The sequence below is a fragment of the Triticum dicoccoides genome, chromosome 4A (genome assembly GCF_002162155.2).
Source record: "Triticum dicoccoides isolate Atlit2015 ecotype Zavitan chromosome 4A, WEW_v2.0, whole genome shotgun sequence".
Lineage (NCBI taxonomy): Eukaryota > Viridiplantae > Streptophyta > Magnoliopsida > Poales > Poaceae > Triticum > Triticum dicoccoides.
In genome coordinates this window covers 466,726,454-466,753,915 of record NC_041386.1, presented here as the reverse complement: position 1 = coordinate 466,753,915, position 27,462 = coordinate 466,726,454, and the positions used below count along the sequence as shown (strand labels likewise).

Genomic DNA, 27,462 nt, shown 5'->3' with positions numbered 1-27,462 from the left:
AGTTGGTCAGTAGTGGAGCCCGGTTGGGGTCGATCGGGGATCTGTGTAGCATTTGGGGTAGTCTTCTTTTATTTTGGCTCCGTAGTCGGGCCTTGATTGTATTTGGATGATGTAATGCTTTATTCATGTATTTGTGTGAAGTGGAGATTGTAAGCCAACTATGTATCCTTTTCCCCTTATTGTATTACATGGGTTGTTGTGAAGATTACCTCACTTGCGACATTGCTTTCAATGCGGTTATACCTCTAAGTCGTGCTTCGACACGTGGGAGACATAGTTGCATCGAGGGCGTGACAAGTTGGTATTAGAGCCTTCCCCGGCCTTAGGAGCCCCCACTGCTTGATCGTATTTAGCAGCCGTTGTTGAGTCTAGAAAAATGTTTTGAGTCATTTAGGAATTATATATCGGAGAGTTTAGGAATTCTTTTTACTCCCCAGTACCCTCATCGCTCTGGTAAGGCATCCTGACGTAGAGTTTTGACTCTTCTCTTCTCAAATTTCACTAAAAAAATTTAGGATCATGCGGGTATCTTGGAATCGTTCCGATGGTTTTGTGACGAGAACATTGTTCTTGGTGCCTCCTGTCATTTAGGGGTTGTGGCAGTGTCCCGGGGAGTTGAGCTCCGAGGTGTTGTCGTCACAATTTTATCGTTGCAATTCTGGAATACCTGAGTTTAGTTTCGCTGACATCGAAAATCTCTTTTATGCAGTTGTTGGTGAGATAACCTCGACGCCACCCAGTACTGGGGCGGGAGTTCGGGAGTATTGCCATAACTCGTATAACGGATGCTTTTCGAAGGTTGAGGTAGATGATTTTTCGAAGGTTTCTTTGTTATGTGTTGAAGGATGGATACAGCTGGATGTAGAATTTGCTAGTTTTGGGTGAGATATTATGCTTCCCATGTATCCCCAACACCTGATTGCATAATCGGAAAATTTCGGGAGTTTATAAGTGGGAATTCAAGTAGCTCTTAGGATATATTTCCGACAGATGTATGATATGAAATTGGGGTTCGACGTCTAGTGGTCCACCTATCCACGGTTGGTTTTACAGTGGTCTCGTTGTGTCTTAAAGAGTCCTTGGCTATGCCGACTCGGGTACGCTTCGTATGTCATGTGCACTGCCTTGTACATGATGGTGCTGTACGATCGAGCCCGTGTAGGCCCCACCACGAAAATTTTGGACGAAATCTCTATCATATGTTTGTTCCGGCTTATTTTGCAAGCCAATCCTTTTGTTTTTGTTTTGAGTTGTGGTATCCGAGTTGCTTCGAAGTCAAATGTTGATTCCATACCTTCCCCAAATGGTGTTCTCATACTCCGATGTGAATACCAATCCTTCTTGATCATCAAGATTGTTTTGTCAATCCTTTTTAACCGGCGTGTTTCTCTTCAAGTGGATCCGATCATTTCAACATCCGCAAGATCAATTATCAGTTCTTCTCAGTGGTGTTTGTTGTATCCGTCCCAACTTGCCTTTGTTTTTTCTCGCCCTCCCTCCCTTGCTTTTCTCCGAGGACTCATATATCTCAATCAAGCATCATTTTATTGCTGTGAAGTCTCTTATTTCTTTCCTTTCAATGTTCGTATCCGGTGATTCTCACGAAGATTCTAACAGAGCTTCAAGTTCATCAGTCTTAACTCGTTTTCTCCTCCGGTGGATTCAATTCAAGTTTTGTTGTTGATCATATCCTTTTTCTCCTTTCTAATACCTTCTCATACCGGTGCACCTCATAATAATTTACTTCTCGTTATTCATTTGTTCGGGAGTGCTGAAGATATCTCAGAAGGCTCGTCTTGTCTTCCAAGATCAGTTCAACCTATTTCGAGGTTCTTATCTCATTCTAGCCTTTTAATTCAACCGTTGCATTCTCTCTTTTAAATCGTTATACGATCTTTCTTTTGAGTGGGCCCTAACCCACAGGTCTTTTTCCAGGATCTTACGTGACTCTTCTTATTCTCCCGGAGTTAGTCTCAAATTCATTTCAAAGTTTGACGTCAGAATGAATATTCATCAGTTAGAGGGTTTCTCCAAGATCTTCCAAATTCTTTTCATCGTTCGCTCAACCTTTCCATTCTTCATTCCGGAGTGCCTCAATAATTATTGGTGGTGTTTCTCGTCGTCATTCTCAGATTTTGAAGACCGAGTTTCTCTTAAATCTTGCTCCATTCTCTTCAAGATTCGTGATTCTAGCTTTATGCCATCCTATCATAATTGTTTTCGATTGTGACAATTCTTTTCACCTATCCGGAGCAAATTCAGGAGTATTTTTCAGTTTGATCATCCGGAGCCCATCATCTCAAATTTATTCTTTCTTAGCTTTCAGCTATCATTCTCCAAATATTACCGGTGCATCGCTCAAATATCCTCTAATCAGCTCATGATCTATTCGTTCTCTTCTATCTAAATTCCTTCAAGTATCTTCGTTCATTTCACAATTCTTACCCGGTGATTCATCCTTTTTACTTCGTTCATCTTCAATTCCTATGGTGGTTCATTCAAGATTCTTCTTCCTTCGTGTATCATATCAATTTATTCGTTGTTTCAATCCTACCGGTGGTTCGTTGAAGACCTTTCCAAGTTGACACTATATCTATATTAATCCTTTCTACGAGAATAAGTTGTATGCAATCTGTTGCTTGTCATCAATTTAAATTGGTGAAGGATACGCGTAACATAATTCTTATTCTTGTTTTCATCCAAGTGATTAATTCCTTATTCCGGAGGTTCATCTTATCACATTCTTGGTTCGAAATGCCTTATCTTTTCTTTTCCCGGAGTTCCAAGCTCTCTCAATTTTTCTCATCATGAAGATCCATCTAATCATTGCAAGTCTTCACCTTGTGTTTCAACTTCTCTTTCATTTCGTTTGATCATTTCTTTTATTACCGGAGTTCGTCATGGAGGCTCTACATGTTGGTTCATCAAGGACATAATTCCTTCTCGAAGTGTCCATCGAGATTATTTTCAGAGGAGCTCAAGCATTCTTCATCTTGCAATCCGAAGTCCATTTCGTTATACCGTATCATTTGAGGTGGTGTTATGTTATTCTTGATGATTTCCCCTATGTGGTTCATGATTCACATGTTGTCAAGATTGAGATATCTTAAATAGATCAACCTCTTCATTGGAGTCATCTTGGGCTATACTTCACCTAAAGCTTCTCCTAAGGATTGTCGCTATTTATGTTGCTCATATATGATCCAAGTTCTTCATTTATCCTACGGGTGAAATAAGTTCTCGTCTCCTTGTTCTTATCAATCAAATTCTTTCCCGTGAGTGGCAGGTTGTCACCTCATAATTTGAGATGTATTCCATAAGACCATATCAAATTTATTCTTTTTGTTGTTGGTTTTCTAACAACTCCGTTCTAGCTTTTGTTGTAAGCGTGCTCTCTCAAAGATCTTGTTTCCCTTCGTTCATTCCACTCCACTCTTTTATTTCATTCCGAAGGCTTTGTATTGTTGCTATATTCACTCATCATCTCATTTTGTCAAATATCTTGTTCGTGCTTGTCCATTTAATCGGAGTATCGTGCCCTCTTTTCAAGTTCTCTCATCTTATCAAGTTTTGCCTCACTTTTCAACCGGAGTGCCGTCTCAAATCGTTCTTACCCCTAGTACCATTCTTTAAATAGTTCCGGAGGGAGTATGTTTGATCTCATCAAGTATCCTCTCATCTTGCCAAGTTCTTATTCAATTCCTTTTCCTTTCAATCGGAGTGCTGCCCGAAGTTGTTCTTCCTTGTTTCTCTTTTCTAACGGAGTTTTTTTCAACTTCGCTCATCTCCGTTGTATTCTTTTCTTGAAAGGGCTAAACCTTTTCAAGGTTCTTTGGTTTCACTCGTTTGTCAAAGAAGCAACTTAGTTTTATCTCTTCTCTTGCTCTTCCGTTTTTCCCTCCGGTGCCATTCTAGATCTCGGGACGAGATCCTCTCGTAGTGGTGGAGTGTTGTGACGCCCCGAGACCGTTGAGCCAGGTGTCCTCCAGTTATTCACCGTCGTTGCCATGTCATTAGCTTGCGTGTTGCATCTTGTCATGTCATCATGTGCATTGCATCATCATGTTTTCAAAACTTGCATCCGTCCGGGTTCCCCCAGTTCAGTCCGTTGTCCGTTCTGAGCCCAGACACACTTGCACGCGCCCGCGACATGTCCGAAATATTATTTTATAAGTGGCTGGAAAATGTTCTCAGAATGGGATGAAAGTTGGCATGTGGTGTTGTTATGTTGTACGTAGGCCGCCTGTCAATTTTCGTCGCATTCGGAGTTCGTTTGATGCCCCAACCGTTAACTATAGCGACAATATAGTCGGTCAAAACGTCGGACGTTTTCGGTCTCCGGAAACAGTCGCCGGGCCTCCCTCTCTTCTCTTCTCTCAGCTCGAGACCATCTACACGGCTCACTACCTACCGCCAGGTCCAACCTAACCTCTCTCGTCGGCCCGCAGCCTCCTCCCGTGCGCGTCCGAAATCTGTCCCGGACCCGAACCGGACAGTTGTCACCGTTGGATCCGGAACATCCCCAAACGTCTACAAAACATCTCCGTTTTGTTTATTAGACTTCCTAACCTATTTTTCTCAACCGCTCGATTTCGATCGAAGGATCCAGATTAGCCCCTAGCCAAACACCCATATGCTATAAATATATAGTCCAACCCTAAATTTGAGGAGAGATGTCCCATCCTCCCAGCCGCCGCCCCCATTCCACCAAATCCCCCTCGGGATCCTTCCACCAACCAGCTTCTTTCCCCCGATCCAATCCAGCCAACCAGCGCCAGCCTCTGCTTCCCCTCGATCCACTCCAAGCCCATCGATCCTCTCCCTCCTCGCTCTCCAGGGAGACGAGCTCCTCCCGAGCGCCTCCACCTTACCTCGTCGCCGGCCGGCCTCGTCGGAGACCACCCCTGCCAGGCCAACCTCGCCTCCATTTCTCTCTCTCTACCGTTGCTCTCTCTCTCTCTCTCTAGCACCTTACCTCGCGGTCTCTCTTTCTTCAGGACGAACAAGGGCCTCGCCATGGCCATGGGATGGAGCTCCGCCGCCCTTGCCTGTTCCCGGCCGGATCCCGCTCCAAGGCCCTGTCCCTACCTCCGGCGCCCAAGTTCAAGGCCGCTGCTGCTCTGCTTCTTCTCGAGCAGAGGACCGCGCCCCTGTCAAGCCCGCCTCCTGACGCCAAGCGCCTTCGCAAGCCGCTGCCGACGTGGTCCCAAGCCGCCCTCGACTCCCTCGTCCGGTCGCCGTCGATCCTCGCCTGCATCGCCTCGCTAAGTCCCTGCAATCGCGCCGGTGTTCACCTGTGGTTGTCGCTGTTTCTTCAGAGCGAGCAGTTTGCCCGCTCGCCTGCGCCTCGCGTTGACCGGGCATGATGCCACAGCGACCGTGCGTGGGCCTCATCTTCCCTCACCCCGGCCCAGAGCTTCCTCCAGCAAGTCCGGCCCAACACCAAGGCGCAGGCCCAGCTCCCTTCGCCCGCGAGGCCCAGCTCCGTGCGCCCCTGCTAGGCCCAATGTGAGCTTTCCCCTCCAGATCCCCTGTTCTTGTTGGTCCAGCTAGATTCGGCCCGAGTGCCTATTTTTTTTCGCGGCCAAATTTCCTATTTATCCAGAGCTTGCCAGTTTTACAGAAAACCCCCCCTAGCTTCATACATATAATTACTCACAAACGGTGCATCGGACTAAAACAAACTTTATATGTAAAATGTCTAGAATTTTGTCTAGTTTAATAATTTGTCACTCTCACCCATGTTTAAAATGTTTAAATTGTTGTTTGTGTAGATTTACTCCTATGCCATGTTAAAATGCTTTAATTCATAACCAAATAACCGTAACTCGGTTTGTAACAAACTTTATATGTAAATGGGGTAGAAAAATGCCTAGATTTACTTGGTGCACTCATCTTGCATGTTTAACAACTCTAAAATAATGTTTAGGGCAGAATATTATCAAATCTATAATATGCTCATGAGGAGTTTCCGGACTTGTTGTTTGTTGTTTCCGGCCTCATTTAAACTTGACTAGATAGTTAGTTTTCTTTGCTTCACCCTCTTGCCATGTTTAACAACATTTAATATTGTTGGGTACATAAACGAGAGAGAACTAAATAAGTCATGTGGTGTTCCGTCAATATGCAACTCGTTGCATATTGAGCTCCACTTAATTTGTAGTGTTGTTTGTTGCACTTTGCCATGCCATGCCCTCTTTAAACCGGACATGCATCATACTAGTTGTGCATCATGACATGCTTATGTGATGGTTGTTTACTATGTTGTTTGCTTCTTTCCGGTGTTGCTTCTTCGGGTTAGTTCCGATAACGTTGCGTTTGTGAGGATCTGTTCGACTACGTCTGTTTGTCTTCTTCATGGACTCGTTCTTCTTCCTTGCGGGATCTCAGGCAAGATGACCATACCCTCGAAATCACTTCTATATTTGCTTGCTAGTTGCTCGCTCTTTTGCTATGCCTATGCTGCGATACCTACCACTTGCTTATCATGCCTCCCATATTGTTAAACCAAGCCTCTAACCCACCATGTCCTAGCAAACCGTTGTTTGGCTATGTTACCGCTTTGCTCAGCCCCTCTTATAACGTTGTTAGTTGCAGGTGAAGATTGAAGTTTGTTCCTTGTTGGAACATGGAGATGTTGTTCCTTGTTGGAACATGTTTACTGGTTGGGATATCACAATATATCTTATTTAATTAATGCATCTATATACTTGGTAAAGGGTGGAAGGCTCGGCCTTATGCCTGGTGTTTTGTTCCACTCTTGCCGCCCTAGTTTCCGTCATATCAGTGTTATGTTCCCGGATTTTGCGTTCCTTACGCGGTTGGGTATAATGGGAACCCCTTGACAGTTCGCCTTGAATAAAACTCTTCCAGCAATGCCCAACATTGGTTTTACCATTCGCCACCTACCCTTTTATTTTCCCTTGGGAGTCGCGCTCCTGAGGGTCATCATTATTTTACCCCCCCACCCGGGCCAGTGCTCCTCTGAGTGTTGGTCCAACCTGTGAGCTGCCGGTGGCCACCAGGGGCAACTCTGGGCTGGCCTACCCGTACCTTGGACAATCTGAGTGTGCCCTGAGAAAGAGATATGTGCAGCTCCTATCAGGATTTGTCGGCACATTCAGGCGGTGTTGCTGGTTTAGTTTTACCATTGTCGAGGATGTCTTGTAACCGGGATTCCGAGTCTGATCGGGTCTTCCCGCTAGAAGGAATATCCTTCGTTGACCGTGAGAGCTTGTGATGGGCTAAGTTGGGACACCCCTGCAGGGATTTGAACTTTCGAAAGCCGTGCCCGCGGTTATGGGCAGATGGGAATTTGTTAATGTCCGGTTGTAGAAAACCTGAAGTTGACCTTAATTAAAATACATCAACCGCGTGTGTTACCGTGATGGTCTCTTTTCGGCGGAGTCCGGGAAGTGAACACGGTGTTGGAGTTATGCTTGACGTAGGTTGTTCTAGGATCACTTCTTGATCATAGTTTCTCGATCGTGCTTTGCCTTCTATTCTCGCTCTTATTTGCGTATGTTAGCCACCATATATGCTAGTCGCTTGCTGCAGCTCCACCTCATATCTTTACCTTATCCATAAGCTTAAATAGTCTTGATCGCGAGGGTGTGAGATTGCTGAGTCCCCGTGACTCACAGATACTTCGAAAACCAGCTTGCAGGTGCCGATGAGTCCGTGCAGATGACGCAACCAAGCTCAGGAGGAGCTCGTTGAAGATCTTGTCCTTTATGTTGTTTCGTTCTAGTTGGTCAGTAGTGGAGCCCAGTTGGGGTCGATCGGGGATCTGTGTAGCATTTGGGGTAGTCTTCTTTTATTTTGGCTCCGTAGTCGGGCCCTGGTTGTATTTGGATGATGTAATGCTTTATTCATGTATTTGTGTGAAGTGGTGATTGTAAGCCAACTATGTATCCTTTTCCCCTTATTGTATTACATGGGTTGTTGTGAAGATTACCTCACTTGCGACATTGCTTTCAATGCGGTTATGCCTCTAAGTCGTGCTTCGACGCGTGGGAGACATAGCCGCATCGAGGGCGTTACAGTGATGCTGCGGGGACGGCCTCGGGCGTCTGTGGTGACCGCCTTCCGCGGCACTACAACTCTAAGATGCGGTGTAGCGGGTCGGGGTAGCCGCGGGGAGAACCACTGGCCGGGGGCGACGGCCCGACGGAAGGCAGCATGGACCGCGTGCCGCGGCGCGACGGACCTAAGGGGCGACGCAAAGGCGACGATGACTACGAGGGTAGCCAGAGTGAGGATCTCGGGACAGCGGCCTGGACCGCGGGCCTTGACGCGACAACACGAAGGCTCGTTGGCCGGAGCGGCGAGAAGGTCGGGGCAGCCGGCGGGAAGACATCGGGGCGGCAACGCAGCGGTCCGAAGGGACGACGCGACGGCAACTTATGGCTCGATCAGCGGTAGGCGCCTGCTCAGGGACGGGCTGGGCGAAGACAGGCACGTGATCGATTGATTAGACTGACGGCGGCACCGTACGTGCCATGGCGGGGACGGCATGCAGATCAGAGTCAATGGCGACATTATCGGTGATGTCCCGAACGATGAAGACAAAGACGGACCGGCAATAGAGAACGCGCGGACGAGCGGCCGGCAGCGGCGCATGAAGGCGTCCCTTGGGCGGCACGACCAGCCTTGCCGCATGGTTGATGATGAAGCGGTCGGTGTATAGTCGACGCCGATCTCAGAGTAGAGACACGGGGGTCGATGGCGGCGGTTGACGATGCAAACCGATCTTAGATCAGAAAACCAAAAAGAAAACGCCGATCAAGATGACCAGTGGGAGAGAGAAAAACCCCGGATCAAGAGATCGGAAAAAAGACTCTCTAGGTCAGCCGGTCAACACGATCGACGGACGAACCCTAGGTATGGGCGGCGCGGCTCTCGGGGGCAGTCATGGCCGCCGACCGCCCAGGAGACGGCACGCGGGGCGAAGGCGACAGGCGGTGGCTAGGGTTGGATCGGTTAGGCTCATACCATGTTAGAAGGGATAAAGAGATTGGAGGAATCAATTTTTATTGTTTGAGCCTCGTGGGCGCATATATATATATATATATATAAGAGTACAATGATTAACTTGAAATACAAGACAAGTCAGGAACAAATCCTGGTCTATCTCGTATTTTCTAATAATCAATATACTCAACAGTCCGGTTTGTTGAAAAAGAGTTTAAAATATATGTGACTATGATTGGATGACTGCCTCTCACATTCGTGTCCGCGGACGAATACGGTAGAAAATTTACGGATTGACGTTGAGGATCCCTAAACTTTATCATACTTGTCTCGTGGTTGTGTTGAAATTAGCAATGGAGATGCACTGCCTCAAAAATTACAGCACCACTGTCTTTCTCTAGTTTACAACATAATAATATTTTGCTAAAGATGTTTTGCTCGCCTGGAAAACAGAGCACCTCAAAAAAAATCAGAAACAGCTTATAAATTTCCCTTAGAAAAAAGAAACAGCTTATAAATAAGCACAAGAAATAAGTGTAAATCGGGAAGTCTTTGTAAGAAAGTTCAAAAGAATCAATACGAGAGAACCCTACTGGAGAATTTTTAAAGAAACTTGACCTTTCTTTTTCTTTTCTTTTTTGAGAACCGAAACTTGACCTTTTTGCAACGACCGAGGATAACAATGAAAGGGCAAGGAAGGCAGATGAGCTGAAGACGCCTTGGATCTGGCAGATGCAAAGCGGGCCACTGGATGATTTGTTCATCCCTTAGGCCTTGTTCGATTGAGTGTGGATCCGAGGGGATTTAAACCACTCGTAAAACAAATACGTCCCAATCCTCGCAGAGAGCATGAGGGGATCGAACAGATTACTGTATTACTGTCAAGTAGGCCCCGGTTGACAGGGCCTTCCAAAAATTGGCGCGCGAGCCCGCCCGAAGTAGGAGCGGGACATCGCTCGCACATTCGTGTTGTGTTCGGTTCACGGGTGTCGGCGCGACACGTCAGTCACTTTTCGATCATCGACGGGTCGCCTCTCACCCCCCGCAGGGACGGGTAAGGATTCACGCTGCCACCCCATGCTCCTCTTATAGTGATCCCGCCAGAGCCCACTCTCAGCAGCTCGCGAGGTGGGACTAAATAATTTGGAGCTGCGGAAGGTTCACGCGTGCGTGTGCCCCCCTCCGCGCTTTCGTACAAGACAGCCCATTTAGGCCCAGCACTGACGTTTTCTTCGTTTGTGCGCGCTGTTAGCCAGCCTGCCTACTGTTTACTGCCGCGATTTTTTTGCTGTCTGAATATTTCGCGCTTTCTTGTTTTTCTTCCCTAGCGCGCTGCAAACTTTCACCATGGATTGCATAGTAAAATATACAGCAAAAAAATTATAGGAGTAAAATATAACCTCGAGAAAAAACAAAACCTCCTTTTCTGATTTCTGAACTGTTACTGCTGCTATAAACTTTATATTGAATTTATAAATAAGCTTAATTAATGGTAGAAAAAATGTATATGTTGCAAAAAAGAATGTCGGCGTGTTTGAAATGAGTTGCCCATGTATTTCAAAATAGATGTACCTATATATGAGAAAGGAATGTTCATATATCTCAAAAGGATATTCATCCTGAGAAAAGAAAATGTTCATTTGCTTTAAATAAATGTTGTGTGTTTTTAATATTAATGTAACCCAATCTTATGGACAAAATAATGTAGTGATACCACAAACATGCGATTCCAATCAAATCTTTTCCATGTTGGTCCCATTTTTACTGCATCTTGGTTTTACTCACATATTGGATATTTTGTGAATTGCTTGATGTAAAATCAATAATGGAATAGTTGAGGGATTGATTGATGTTGATATGCTATTGTGAACCTTTTGTAGGAACTTGGTTAAAGTTGAGGAATTTTGACCTGTGAAAAACTTGAGGACCTGTTTTATGGGAAGGGAACAGGGAAGTTTTTCTTTATGCTTTTCTCATTTTATATTGATTTATGAATTTTAGGTGTTTTCTGAAAATCTAACTCATATATTGGATACTTTGTGAATTTCTTGATGTAAAATCAATGATGGAATAGTTGAGGGATTGATTGATGTTGATATGCTATTGTGAACCTTTTGTATGAACTTGGTTAAACTTGAGGAATTTTGACATGTGAAAAACTTGAGGGTCTGTTTTATGGGAAGGGAAAAGGGTAGTTTTTCTTTATGATTTTCTCATTTTTATTGATTTATGCATTTTAGGTGTTTTCTGAAAATCTAACTCATATATTGGATACTTTGTGAATTGTAGTTGAGGGATTGATTTGAAGGAAATATGCCCTAGAGGCAATAATAAAGTTATTATTTATATTTCCTTATATCATGATAAATGTTTATTATTCATGCTAGAATTGTATTTACCGGAAACTTAATACATGTGTGAATACATAGACAAACAGAGTGTCCCTAGTATGCCTCTACTTGACTAGCTCGTTAATCAAAGATGGTTAAGTTTTCTAGCCATAGACATGTGTTCTCATTTGATGAATGGGATCACATCATTAGAGAATGATGTGATGGACAAGACCCATCTGTTAGCTTAGCACTATGATCGTTTAGTTTATTGCTATTGCTTTCTTCATGACTTATACATGTTCCTCTGACTATGAGATTATGCAACTCCCAAATACCGGAGGAACACCTTGTGTGCTATCAAACGTCACAACGTAACTGGGTGATTATAAAGATGCTCTACAGGTGTCTCTGATGGTGTTTGTTGAGTTGGCATAGATCGAGATTGGGATTTGTCACTCCGTGTATCAGAGAGGTATTTCTGGGCCCTCTCGGTAATGCACATCACTATGAGCCTTGCAAGCAATGTGACTAATGAGTTAGTCATGGGATGATGCATTACGGAACGAGTAAAGAGACTTGCCGGTAACGATATTGAAGTAGGTATGATGATACCGACGATCGAATCTCGGGCAAGTAACATACCGATGACAAAGGGAACACCGTATGTTGTTATGCGGTTTAATTGATAAAGATCTTTGTAGAATATGTAGGAGCCAATATGAGCATCCAGGTTCCGCTATTGGTTATTGACCGGAGATGTGTCTCGGTCATGTCTACATAGTTCTCGAAGCTGTAGGGTCCGCGCGCTTAACGTTCGATGACGATTTGTATTATGAGTTATGTGTTTTGATGACCGAAGTTTGTTCGGAGTCCCGGATGAGATCACGAACATGACGAGGAGTCTCGAAATGGTCGAGACATAAAGATTGATATATTAGAGGACTATATTCGGACATCGGAATGGTTCCGGAGAAGTTCGAGTATTTTCCGGAGTACCAGGAGGTTACCGGAACCCCCCGGGGAGTTGATGGGCCTTAGTATGCCTTAGTGGGAAGGAGAGGCGGCAGCCAGGAGGTGGCGCGCCCCCAAGCCTAGTCCGAATTTGTACAAGGGGTTGGGGGCGCGGCCCCCCTATCCCTTCCTTCCCTCTTCTCCTTTAGGTGGAAACCTACTAGGACTTGGAGTCCTAGTAGGATTCCCCTTTCCCCGCGTGCCCTAGCCTGGCCGGGCGGCCTCCCCCTCCCTCATTTATATACGGGGCAAGGGGCACCCTAGAACACACAAGTTCATCTTTTAGCCATGTGTGGTGCCCCCCTCCATAATTACACACCTCGATCATATCGTCGTAGTGCTTAGACGAAGCCCTGCGCCGGTTGAGGGAGTCCTGGATTAGGGGGTCCTCGGACAGCCGGACTATATACTTTGGCCGGACTGTTGGACTATGAAGATACAAGATTGAAGACTTTGTCCCGTGTCCGGGTGGGACTCTCCTTTGCGTGGAAGGCAAGCTTGGCAGTTCGGATATGTAGATCTCCTCCCTTGTAACCGACTTTGTATAACCCTAGCCCCATCCGGTGTCTATATAAACCGGAAGGTTTAGTCCATGGGACAACAACAATCATAATCATAGGCTAGCTTCTAGGGTTTAGCCTCTACGATCTCGTGGTAGATCAACTCTTGTAATACTCATATCATCAAGATCAATCAAGCAGGAACTAGGGTATTACCTCCACCGAGAGGGCCCGAACCTGGGTAAACATTATGTCCCCTGTCTCCTGTTACCATCCACCTTAGACGCACAGTTCGGGACCCCCTACCCGAGATCCGCCGGTTTTGACACCGACATTGGTGCTTTCATTGAGAGTTCCACTGTGTCGTCATCATAAGGCTTGATGGCTCCTTCGATCATCGGCAACGATGCGGTCCAGGGTGAGGTTTTTCTCCCCGGACAGATCTTCGTATTCGACGGCTTCGTACCGCGGGCCAACTCGCTTGTCCATCTGGAGCAGATCGATAGCTACGCCCCTGGCCATCAGGTCAGGTTTGGAAGCTTGAACCATACTACCGACATCCGCGGAGACTTGATCTTCGACGGATTTGAGCCCATGTCAGGTGCGCCACACAGTCGCGACGAGCATGACTTAGCTCTGCCACCGAACGGTGTTCGAGAGATCACACCTGTGGCTACTCCGGCCCTCAATCCGGAGCAGATCGTGCCATCCGAGGACGGGTGGATGGACCCCGCCACGGAGGCCGCACACCCAGCGGCGATAGAGCCGAATACTAACTTCACCTCCTATGAGACCTGTGTTGCCGGACCCTTGGATTCGTCCCCGGTCACAGGCTCCGAGCCGCCTGCGTCCGTGCCTATCGAATCTGATTGGGGACCGATCATGGAGTTTATCTCAGCGGATATATTTCAGCACTCGCCCTTGGGCGACGTGCTAAATTCATTAAGGTCTTTCTCCTTGTCAGGAGGCCCTTGGTCGAACTGTGTCCGGCTCGAGCAGGAAGCGGACAATGAAGAAATTCGTCCCCCACCCACCACCCACTTAATAGCCATTGTCAACGACTTAACCGACATGCTTGATTTCAGCTCCGAAGACATCGACGGTATGGACGACGATGCAGGAGAAGAATAGGAACCACCGCCCACAGGGCGCTGGACAGCCACCTCATCATATGATATATACATGGTGGACACCCCCAATGAAAGCGATGGAAATAAGGCAACAGAGGATAATCCCCTCGAGAAGCAATCTAAGCACCGGTGTCATCGGCGCCGCTCTAAGCCCCGCCATAGCAAAAGCGGCGATACCGGCACAAGAGATAATAACGCTGCGGACAGTGCCGAAGACAATCCCCTCTAGCCAGGCTTCGAGCGGGAGGATGGGCAAGCTAGCCCTAAGGAACAGGCGGCAGACGGAGAATCAGAGGATGAAAATTACATGCCTCTCTCCGATGACGAGGTGAGCCTCGGCGATGGAGAATTTATCGTGCGTGAGGATCCTGTTTAGCAGGAGCGCTTCAAGCGCCGGCTTATAGCCACAGCAAAAAGCCTGAAGAAAAAGCAACAGCGGCTTCAAGCTGATCAAGATCTGCTAGCGGATAGATAGACCGAAGTGCTGGCAGCCGAGGAATACGAACTCGAGCGCCCAACCAAAAGTTACCCAAAGCGTAGGTTGCTACCCCAACTCGAGGAGGAAGCATTAAAGCCTACACTACCAGCGTATGATGCGGCTGATCGGCCACCTCATGGTCGAGACAAAGTGGTGTATCAGCCCGAAGTCCAGCCCGCACCTCATCGCCAGTCAAACAAAAACACCAAGGCCCGGGGCAACACGCAGGACCTGCGAGACGTATTGAAAACAAAGCAAGACACACAAGATCGATCTACGGATCACGGGGGCGCGCCCCAACAAGTGACGACGACCGTCATGCCGGATATACTAAAAGCAAATCCGGCCGGGCCGAATATAGCAGACAAGACTCGTATGAACTGCGTCGTGATATAGCCCGGCACAGAGGCGCCGCACACCCCCTATGCTTCACGGATGAAGTAATGGATCGTGAATCCCCAGAAGGTTTTAAACCCGTGAATATTGAATCATATGATGGCACAACAGACCCCGCGGTATGGATCGAAGATTTCCTCCTCCACATCCACATGGCCCGCGGTGACGATCTACATGCCATCAAGTACCTACCATTAAAACTCAAAGGACCTGCTCGACATTGGCTCAATAGCATGTCCGCAAACTCCATTGGCAGTTGGGAGAACTTGGGAGACGCATTCCTTGATAACTTCCAGGGCACTTATGTGCGACCACCGAATGCCGATGACTTGAGTCACATAACCCAACAGCCAGGGGAATCAACCAGGAAATTCTGGACTCGGTTCCTAACTAAAAAGAACCAAATCGTCGACTGTCCGGATGTCGAGGCCTTAGCGGCATTTAAGCATAACATCCGCGACGAGTGGCTCGCCCGACACCTCGGCCAAGAAAAGCCGAAGTCCATGGCAGCCCTCACGACACTCATGACCCGCTTTTGTGCGGGCGAGGATAGCTGGCTGGCTCATAGCAACAACACTTCAAGAAACCCTAGCAATTCAGGTGGCAAAGATAGCAACGGAAGGCCACGTCAGAACGGACACAAGCGCCGCAAGAACGACGACAATGCCGAAGACACGGCAGTCAATGCCGATTCAGTGGCTCTAAATCCGGTCAGCGGAAAAAGCCATTCAAAAGAAGCAATCCGGGCCCGTCCAGCTTGGACCACATACTCGATCGTTCGTGTCAAATTCACGGCACCCCCGATAAACCAGCCAACCACACCAATAGAGAATGCTGGGTGTTCAAACAGGCCGGCAAGTTAAATGCCGAAAACAAGGAAAAGGGGCTGCATAGCGACAACGAGGAGGAGCCTCGGCCGCCGAACATAGGAGGACAGAAGAAATTCCCTCCCCAAGTGAAAACGGTAAACATGATATAAGCAACCCATATTCCCAAGCAGGAACGGAAGCGTGCACTGAGGGACGTCTATGCGATGGAGCCAGTCGCCCCAAAGTTCAACCCATGGTCTTCTAGTCCGATCACCTTCGATTGCAGGGACCACCCCACCAGTATCTGTCATGGCGGTTCTGCCGCATTGGTCCTTGACCCCATCATTGACGGATTTCACCTCACTCGAGTCCTTATGGATGGTGGCAGCAGTCTGAACCTGCTCTATCAGGATACAATGCGTAAAATGGGCATAGACCCCTCGAGGGTCAAACCTACCAAAACCACCTTTAAAGGTGTCATCCCAGGTGTAAAGGCCTATTGCACGGGCTCAATAAAACTAGAAGTAGTCTTCGGATCTCCGGACAACTTCCGAAGCGAGGAGTTAATCTTCGATATTGTTCCCTTCCGCAGTGGCTATCATGCACTGCTCGGACGAACTGCATTTGCCAGATTCAATGCGGTACCACATTATGCATACCTCAAGCTCAAAATGCTAGGACCTCGCGGGGTTATAATAGTTAATGGAAACACAGAACGCTCGCTCTGCATGGAGGAGCACACTGCAGCCCTCGCAGCAGAAGCGCAAAGCAGCCTTATGAGGCAACCGCCAATTCGTCGAAAAAGACCCCAGACACCTGCAAGAGGATCGCCAGGCACGTTTAGAGCTCGCCTAGCAATTCGGCCTCCGTCCTAGTCCCAGACAAGCGGCAAAATTTGCGCCGCGCGTACATAATTACGCACTCAAGATACCATGGGCATAGTCGGAGGCACAGCCATGGCACGGCCCACAATGCGGCTCAACCGCTTCAGGACCCGTATACCTTCAACATTTTCTTCCTTTCATGCCCCTATTCTCTGAAGGCCCTCTCCGATCGTCTGATTATCGAACCCGTCATGGGAAAGAGACACCAAGGAAGCAAGAAGCTTTGACGTACAAGGGAATCCTCAGGTGGTCTCTGATAACGATCGATATACCTGCTTTGCATACCCACACGCAGCTTGACCTTAGATAGGACATGTCGTGTATGCATACGCTTTGACGTATCGTTTAAATAGCAATATACAACATCAGCTCATTATTGCATTCCTTTATCTTTTTTCCCTATCTGCTTACTTATGACAAGTCGCACCCGTACATTCTGATACGACCAGTGTGCTAGGGGCTTCAGTTTACCCCATAACACGGCATGAAAAGTACGAACACTTTCGATAGTGCGGCACCCCGAACTTATAGCATTATATGCATCAGCTCATAATCATGTCTTGGGTCAATAGTTGGGTTTGCCCGGCTCCCATGTTTTGGTACCTTATGTTCTGATATATCGACTAAGGTAGCACTGGGAGAACTACTGCGATTGTGTCCCGGTTCTTCCGGACGAGCACCTTAGTAGAGAAAGCCGAAAACTGACTGTCATGATACGGCGAGAGCTGGTTGCTGTTCGAGAGGTCTCAAATCCTTAAAGATTTTTTCCGCTTCGGGCGAGGAGTCGGCCTTGTCCGATTTAGGCGTGCATAGCGCCCCAAGTTTGTCCTTCCGAATACTAGGGGCTTCACCAAAATTTAAAATTGTAGACTTCTATGGCTAAGTGAGAGTGATAAACCTTTATAGTCTGATTGCCTAGTTTGTTGCGCTGAACACCTCCTTCGAAGGACCCAAAACTGGGATAAAGAGTGATCAGGTTTATCCCGAACACCTCAGTACTAGTTACATGGGGGCAGAAGCCAACGACTGGCCAACTCTCAAATTTTATAAACGGACGCACAGAAGGTAACATTTTAAATTAACAAGCGTTACATAGCGCACATGAATTCGTTTCACATTAAAGGATCACATGAGTACATTCATTCAAATATTACATCCTTAGCACATTCCTCTGCCACAAGGCGAGCACCCTTCAGGACACTGTCGTAATAATTTTCGGGATGGCGATGCTCCTTGCCCTCCGGCGGCCCCTCCTTCACTAGCTTTTCGGCGTCCATCTTCACCCAGTGCACTTTCGCGCGTGCAAAAGCCATGCGCGCACCCTCAATGCGGACGGACCGCTTTATGACTTCAAGCCGGGGGCAGGCATTCACAAGCCGCCTTACCAGGCCGAAATAACTGTCGGGCAGGGGCTCGCTAGGACACATCCGGACTATGAGGCCCTTCATGGCCAGTTCGGTCGCCTTGTGAAGCTTGACCAGTTGCTTCAACTAGTCGCTCAAGGGCATCGGATGTTCGGTCCCAGTATACTGAGACCAAAACAACCTCTCCGTCGAGCTCCCTTCCTCGGGCCGGTAGAACTTCACGGCATCTGACACAATGTGGGGTACATCTGTGAACGCTCCTGGAGAGCTCTGAATTCGGGTAAGTAAAAGGAAAGTTTACTTCACATGCTTGCTTTGCATAAAGAATGCCTTACCCGTCGCTATCTTCCTGACTGCCTCAATTTCCTGGAGGGCCTTTTGGGCTTCTGCCTTGGCATTTTGTGCGTTCTCGAGGGCCTTTGCAAGCTCGAACCCTTGCGTCTTCGAGTCACGCTCCAAGGACTTATACTTCTTGACAAACTCCTGGAGCTCTTGCTGAACCTCGCCGACTCGGGCCTCTTGCTTCTCGCGCTCGGCGGGCTCCTTGGCCGCTTTGCCTTCGGCTTCGGACAGCGCCTTCTTCAGGGTCGCCACTTTGGTCGTGTCCCCTAGCAAAATTCATGACGATCCTGTGATCTAACAACCAGTTTCCTTTTTTATTTATCAATAAACAGACGAGGTATCACTTACCTTTGTTCTCTTCGAGCTACCTCTTGGTAAGGCCGAGCTCTTCCTTGGACCGCTCAAGGTCCCGCTTCAGTGTGGAGACCTCCGCCGTGTGAGTGGCAGCGGCAGCAGTGAAGCCTGCTTATTCACATAGACATATTCTGATTAGACTCCTGTGATTATTATTTGATCCTCTCTTCGTCCTTTCTTCCAAACACCAAACAGAGCATCAGGGGCTACTGTCTATGCTGTAACATTTTCTCACAATTTGATTACTTACCTCAAAGCCTGTTAGGAGGCTGGCACAGGCTTCAGTCAGTCCGCTTTTGGCAGACTGAATCTTCTTGACCACCGCACTCATGATAGTGTGGTGCTCTTTGTCAATGGAAGCGCCGCAAAGCGCTTCCAGCAAATTGTCCGATGACCCTGGATGGACAGAGGCCATCAGCACAGACTTGCTGCCCCCAGCATTAGAGCCCATGGGAGTTGATACGTCTCCAACGTATCTATAATTTTTGATTGCTCCATGCTATATTATCTATTGTTTTGGACATTATTGGGCTTTATTATCCACTTTTATATTATTTTTGGGACTAACCTATTAACCGGAGGCCCAACCCAGAATTGTTGTTTTTTGCCTGTTTTAGGGTTTCGAAGAAAAAAGGAATATCAAACGGTGTCCAAACGGAATGAAACCTTCGGGAATGTGATTTTCTCAATGAATAAGACCAGAGAGACTTGGAACCTACGTCAAGAAAAGAAACAGGAGGCCACGAGGTAGGGGCGCGCCCACCCCCACCAAGCACGCCCTCCACCCTCGTGGGCCCCATGTTGCTCCATCGACGTACTCCTTCCTCCTATATATATCCACGTACCCCCAAACGATCAGAAACAGAGCCAAAACCCTAATTCCACTGCCGTAACTTTCTGTATCCATGAGATCCCATCTTGGGGCCTGTTCCGGAGCTCCGCCGGAGGGGGCATCGATCACGGAGGGCTTCTACATCAATACCATAGCCTCTCTGATGAAGTGTGAGTAGTTTACCTCAGACCTACGGGTCCATAGTTAGTAGCTAGATGGCTTCTTCTCTCTCTTTGGATCTCAATACAACGTTCTCCCCCTCTCTTGTGGAGAACTATTCGATGTAATCTTCTTTTTGCAGTGTGTTTGTTGAGACCGATGAATTGTGGGTTTATGATCAAGTCTATCTATGAATAATATTTGAATCTTCTCTGAGTTCTTTTATGTATGATTGGTTATCTTTGCAAGTCTCTTCGAATTATTAGTTTGGTTTGGCCTACTAGATTGATCTTTCTTGCAATGGGAGAAGTGCTTGGCTTTGGGTTTAATCTTGCGGTGTCCTTTCCCGGTGACAATAAGGGCAGCAAGGCACGTATTGTATTTTTGCCATCGAGGATAACAAGATGGGGTTTTCTTCATATTGCATGAGTCTATCCCTCTACATCATGTCATCTTGCTTAAGGCGTTACTCTGTTTTTAACTTAATACTCTAGATGCATGCTAGATAGCGGTCGATGAGTGGAGTAATAGTAGTAGATGCAGGCAGGAGTTAGTCTACTTGTCTCGAACGTGATGCCTATATACATGATCATACCTAGATATTCTCATAACTATGCTCAATTCTGTCAATTGCTCAATAGTAATTTGTTCACCCACCATAGAATACCTATGCTCTCGAGAGAAGCCACTAGTGAAACCTATGGCCCCCGGGTCTACCTTTATCATATTGATCTCCTACTACTTAGTTATTTCCTTTGCTATTTATTTTGCCTTTATTTTACTTTGCATATTTATCATAAAAATACCAAAAAAATTATCTTATCATATCTATCAGATCTCACTCTCGTAAGTGGCCTTATAGGGATTGACAACCCCTATTTGCGTTGGTTGCGAGGATTTATTTGTTTTGTGCAGGTACGAGGGACTCGCGTGTAGCCTCCTACTGGATTGATACCTTGGTTCTCAAAAACTGAGGGAAATACTTACGCTACTTTGCTGCATCATCCCTTCCTCTTCGGGGAAAACCAAAGCAGTGCTCAAGAGGTAGCAAGAAGGATTTCTAGCGACGTTGCCGGGGAGGTCTACGCAAAAGTCAACATACCAAGTACCCATCACATACCCTTATCTCCCGCATTACATTATTTGCCATTTTCCTCTCGTTTTCCTCTCCACTCACTTCACCCTTGCCGTTTTATTCACTCTCTCTCTCTCTCTCTCTCTCTCTCTCTCTCTATCCTCCCTCTCTATTTGCCTCTTTTTGCCCGCTTGCTTTTTGTTTGCTTGTGTGTTAGTTTGCTTGCTTGTCACGACGGCTCAAGATAATACTAAATTGTGTGACTTCACCAATACCAACAATAATGATTTTATTAGCACTCCGATTGCTCCTCTTACCGATGCTGAATCTTGTGAAATTAATAATGCTTTGCTGAATCTTGTCATGAAAGATCCGTTTTCCGGCCTTCCTAGTGAAGATGCCGCTACCCATCTAAATAGCTTCGTTGATTTGTGTGACATGCAAAAGAAGAAAGATGTGGATAATGATATTGTTAAATTGAAGCTATTTCCTTTTTCACTTAGAGATCATGCTAAAGCTTGGTTTTCGTCTTTGCCTAAAAATAGTATTGATTCATGGAACAAGTGCAAAGATGCTTTTATCTCTAAGTATTTTCCTCCCGCTAAGATCATCTCTCTTAGAAACGATATTATGAATTTTAAGCAACTTGATCATGAACATGTTGCACAAGCTTGGGGGAGAATGAAATTAATGATACATAATTGCCCTACTCATGGTTTAAATTTGTGGATGATTGTTCAGAATTTTTATGCCGGATTGAATTTTGCTTCTAGAAACCTTTTAGATTCGGCCGCGGGAGGCACTTTTATGGAAATCACTTTAGGAGAAGCTACTAAACTCCTAGATAATATTATGGTTAATTATTCTCAATGGCATACTGAAAGATCTACTAATAAAAAGGTGCATGCGATAGAAGAAATTAATGTTTTGAGTGGGAAGATGGATGAACTTATGAAATTATTTGCTAATAAGAGTGTTTATTATGATCCTAATGATATGCCCTTGTCTAATTTGATTTAGAATAATAATGAATCCATGGATGTGAATTTTGTTGGTAGGAACAATTTTGGTAACAACGCGTATAGAGGAAATTTTAATCCTAGGCCTTATCCTAGTAATCCCTCTAATAATTATGGTAATTCCTACAACAATTCTTATGGAAATTATAATAAGATGCCCTCTGATTTTGAATCTAATATTAAAGAATTTATTACTTTGCAAAAGAATTTTAATGCTATGATTGAAGAAAAATTGCTTAATATTGATGATTTGGCTAGGAACGTTGATAGAATTGCTCTTGATGTTGATTCTTTGAAACTTAGATCTGTTCCACCTAAGCATGATATCAATGAGTCTCTCAAAGCCATGATAATTCCCATTGATGAGTGCAAAGAAAGAACCGCTAGGATGCGTGCTAAGAAAGATGCCTTTATAAGAGCGTGTTCTTCTAGTTCCTATGAAAATAAAGATGAAGATCTAAAAGTTATTGATGTGTCCCCTATTAAATCTTTGTTTTGCAATATGAATCTTGGTAATGATGGGACTGAATATGATCCACCTTTACCTAGAAGGCGTTCCAAGAATTCGGAATTTGTTGATCTTGATGCTAAATTTGATAAAAGTGGGATTGAAGAAATTAAAACCCTAGATGTTGGTAAACCCGCCATTATGGATTTCAAGGAATTTAACTATGAAAATTGCTCTTTGATTGATTGTATTTCCTTGTTGCAATCTGTGCTAAATTCTCCTCATGCTTATAGTCAAAGTAAAGCGTTTACTAAACATATCGTTGATGCCTTGATGCAATCTTATGAAGAAAAACTTGAATTGGAAGTTTCTATCCCTAAAAAACTTTATGATGAGTGGGAACCAAATATTAAAATTAAAATTAAAGATCATGAATGCTATGCTTGATGTGATTTGGGTGCTAGTGTTTCCACGATTCCAAAGACTTTGTGTGATTTGTTAGGTTTTCCGTGATTTTGATGATTGCTCTCTAAACTTGCACCTTGCGGATTCCACTATTAAGAAACCTATGGGAAGAATTAATGATGTTCTTATTGTTGCAAATAGGAATTTATGTGCCTGTAAATTTTATTGTTCTTGACATAGATTGCAATCCTTCATGTCCTATTATTCTTGGTAGACCTTTACTTAGAACGATTGGTGCAATTATTGATATGAAGGAAGGAAATATTGGATTCCAATTTCCATTAAGGAAAGGCATGGAACACTTTCCTAGAAATAAAATTAAATTACCTTATGAATCTATTATGAGAGCCACTTATGGATTGCCTACCAAAGATGGTAATACCTAGATCTATTCTTGCTTGTTATGCCTAGCTAGGGGCGTTAAACGATAGCGCTTGTTGGGAGGCAACCCAATTTTATTTTTATTCCTTGCTTTTTGCTCCTGTTTAGTAATAAATAAATAATTTATCTAGCCTATGTTTAGGTTGTGTTTTTGTGTGTTTAATCAGTGTTTGTGCCAAGTAGAACCGTTGGGAAGACTTGGGGAAAGTCTTGTTGAACTTGCTGTAAAAAACGGAAACTTTAGCGCTCACGAGAACTACTGCCATTTTTATTGGGAAAGTGCTATTTAGTTAATTATTTTTGCAGATGATTAATAGATAAATTACTCACGTCCAGAAATTTATTTTAGAATTTGTGGGGTTCCAGATCTTGCGCTAGCTACAGATTACTACACTGTTCTGTTTTTGACAGATTCTGTTTTTCGTGTGTTGTTTGCTTATTTTGATGAATCTATGGCTAGTAAAATAGTTTATAAACCATAGAGAAGTTGTAATACAGTAGGTATAACACCAATATAAATAAAGAATGAGTTCATTACAGTACCTTGAAGTGGTCTTCTGTTTTCTTTCGCTAACGGAGCTCATGACATTTTCTACTTTAAGTTTTGTGTTGTGAAGTTTTCAAGTTTTGGGTAAAGATTTGATGGATTATGGAACAAGGAGTGGCAAGAGCCTAAGCTTGGGGATGATCATGGCACCCCCAATATAATCTAAGGACACCTAAAAGCCAAAGCTTGGGATGCCCCGGAAGGCATCCCCTCTTTCGTCTACTTCTATCGGTAACTTTACTTGGAGCTATATTTTTATTCGCCACATGATATGTGTTTTGCTTGGAGCGTCTTGTATTATTTGAGTCTTTACTTGTTAGTTTACCACAATCATCCTTGCTGTACACACATTTTGAGAGAGCCATACATGATTTAGAATTTGTTAGAATACTCTATGTGCTTCGCTTATATCTTTTGTGTTATATAATTTTGCTCTAGTACTTCACTTATATCTTTTAGAGCACGGTGGTGGATTTGTTTTATAGAAACTATTGATCTCTCATGCTTCACTTATATTATTTTGAGAGTCTTAAATAGCATGGTAATTTGCTTAAAATCCTAATATGCTTGGTATACAATATTAAGTAATAAAAACTTTCTTATGAGTGTGTTGAATACTATGATAAGTTTGATACTTGATAATTGTTTTGAGATATAAAGATGGTGATATTAAAGTTGTGCTAGTTGAGTAGTTGTGAATTTGAGAAATACTTGTGTTAAAGTTTGTGATTCCCGTAGCATGCACGTATGGTGAACCGTTATGTGATGAAGTCGGAGCATGATTTATTTTTTGATTGCCTTCCTTATGAGTGGCGGTCGGGGACGAGCGATGGTCTTTTCCTACCAATCTATCCCTCTAGGAGCATGCGCGTAATATTTTGCTTTGATGACTTGTAGATTTCTGCAATAAGTATATGAGTTCTTTATGACTAATGTTGAGTCCATGGATTATACGCACTCTCACCCTTCCACCTTTGCTAGCCTCTCTAATACCGCGCATCTTTCGCCGGTATCATACACCCACCATATACCTTCCTCAAAACAGCCACCATACCTACCTATTATGGCATTTCCATAGCCATTCTGAGATATATTGCCATGCAACTTTCCACCATTCCGTTTATTATGACACACTCCATCATTGTCATATTGCTTAGCATGATCATGTAGTCGACATCGTATTTGTGGCAAAGCCACCATTCATAATTCTTTCATACATGTCACTCATGAGTCATTGTATATCCCGGTACACCGCCGGAGGCATTCATATAGAGTCATATTTTGTTCTAAGTATCGAGTTGTAATTATTGAGTTGTAAGAAAAATAAAAGTGTGATGATCATCATTATTAGAGCATTGTCCTAGTGAGGAAAGGGTGATGGAGACTGTGATTCCCCCACAAGTCGGGATGAGACTCCGGACGAAAAATTAAAAAAAAAGAGAGAAAAAGAAAAGAGGCCATAAAAAAGAAAAGGCCCAAATAAAAAAAGGAAGAAAAAATGAGAGAAAAAGAGAGAAGGGACAATGTTACTATCCTTTTACCACACTTGTGCTTCAAAGTAGCATCATGATCTTCATAGTAGAGAATCTCTCATGTTATCACTTTCATATACTAGTGGGAATCTTTCATTATAGAACTTGGCTTGTATATTCCAATGATGGGCTGCCTCAAAATGCCTTAGGTCTTCATGAGCAAGCAAGTTGGATGCACACCCACTTAGTTTCTTTTTTGAGCTTTCATATACTTATAGCTCTAGTGCATCCGTTGCATGGCAATCCCTACTCACTCACATTGATATCTATTGATGGGAATCTCCATAGCCAGTTGATACGCCTAGTTGATGTGAGACTATCTTCTCCCTTTTTGTCTTCTCCACAACCACCATTCTATTCCACCTATAGTGTTGTATCCATGGCTCACGCTCATGTATTGCGTGAAGATTGAAAAAGTTTTGAGAATGTCAAAAGTATGAAACAATTGCTTGGCTTATCATCGGGGTTGTGCATGATTTAAATATTTTGTGTGGTGAAGATAGAGCATAGCCGGACTATATGATTTTGTAGGGATAACTTTCTTTAGCCATGTTATTTTGAGAAGACATAATTGCTTTGTTAGTATGCTTGAAGTATTATTATTTTTATGTCAATATTAAACTTTTGTCTTGAATCTTAAGGATCTGAATATTCATATCACAATTAAGAAGAATTACATTAAAATTATGCCAAGTAGCATTCCGCATCAAAAAATCTGTTTTTATCATTTACCTACTCGAGGACGAGCAGGAATTAAGCTTGGGGATGCTTGATATGTCTCCAACGTATCTATAATTTTTTATTGCTCCATGTTATATTATCTACTGTTTTGGACATTATTGGGCTTTATTATCCACTTTAATATTATTTTTGGGACTAACCTATTAACCGGAGGCCCAGCCCAGAATTGTTGTTTTTTGCCTGTTTTAGGGTTTCGAAGAAAAGGAATATCAAACGGAGTCCAAACGGAATAAAACCTTCGGGAACTTGATTTTCTCAACGAATAAGACGAGAGAGACTTGGATCCTACGTCAAGAAAAGAAACAGGAGTCCACGAGGTAGGGGGCGCACCGACCCCCACCAGGCGTGCCCTCCACCCTCGTGGGGCCCCTGTTGCTCCACCGACGTACTCCTTCCTCCTATATATATATCCACGTACCCCCAAATGATCAGAAACGTAGCCAAAACCCTAATTCCACCGCCGTAACTTTCTGTATCCACGAGATCCCATCTTGGGGACTATTCCGAAGCTCCGCCGGAGGGGGCATCAATCACATGGAGGGCTTCTACATCAGACCTACGGGTCCATAGTTAGTAGCTAGATGGCTTCTTCTCTCTTTTTGGATCTCAATACAACGTTCTCCCCCTCTCTTGTGGAGAACTATTGGATGTAATCTTCTTTTTGTGGTGTGTTTGTTGAGACCGATGAATTGTGGGTTTATGATCAAGTCTATCTATGAATAATATTTGAGTCTTCTCTGAATTCTTTTATATATGATTGGTTATCTTTGCAAGTCTCTTCGAATTATCAGTTTGGTTTGGCCTACTAGATTGATCTTTCTTGCAATGGGAGAAGTGCTTGGCTTTGGGATTAATCTTGCAGTGTCCTTTCCCGGTGACAGTAAGGGCAGCAAGGCACGTATTGTATTTTTGCCATCGAGGATAACAAGATGGGGTTTTCTTCATATTGCATGAGTCTATCCCTCTACATCATGTCATCTTGCTTAAGGCGTTACTCTGTTTTTAACTTAATACTCTAGATGCATGCTGGATAGCGGTCGATGAGTGGAGTAATAGTAGTAGATGCAGGCAGGAGTCGGTCTACTTGTCTCAGACGTGATGCCTATATACATGATCATACCTAGATATTCTCATAACTATGCTCAATTCTGTCAATTGCTCAACAGTAATTTGTTTACCCACCGTAGAATACTTATGCTCTCGAGAGAAGCCACTAGTGAAACATATGGCCCCCGAGTCTATCTTTACTATATTGATCTCCTACTACTTAGTTATTTCCTTTGCTATTTATTTTGCCTTTATTTTACTTTGCATCTTTATCATAAAAATACCAAAAATATTATCTTATCATATCTATCAGATCTCACTCTCGTAAGTGGCCTTATAGGGATTGACAACCCCTATTAGCGTTGGTTGTGAGGATTTATTTGTTTTGTGCAGGTACGAGGGACTCGCGCGTAGCCTCCTGCTGGATTGATACCTTGGTTCTCAAAAACTGAGGGAAATACTTACTCTACTTTGCTGCATCATCCCTTCCTCTTCGAGGAAAACCAACGCAGTGCTCAAGAGGTAGCAGGAGTCTTGCCCCTCGTGCGCCCAGCGTCTGAAATGTCGCCTTGGGGCGCTTCCGAAACTGTCTCCCCTTGGTTCGGTACCCTTTGAGACAGCACCTCGACGTCGTCCGTAGGG

At 44.7% G+C, this 27,462-nt stretch overlaps 1 pseudogene; it reads left to right on the top strand.

Moving 5' to 3' along the window:
- The first annotated feature begins 5,027 nt into the window (after positions 1 to 5,027).
- The window catches only part of LOC119283557, a 77,089-nt pseudogene continuing 54,654 nt past the window's right edge, over positions 5,028 to 27,462 (top strand).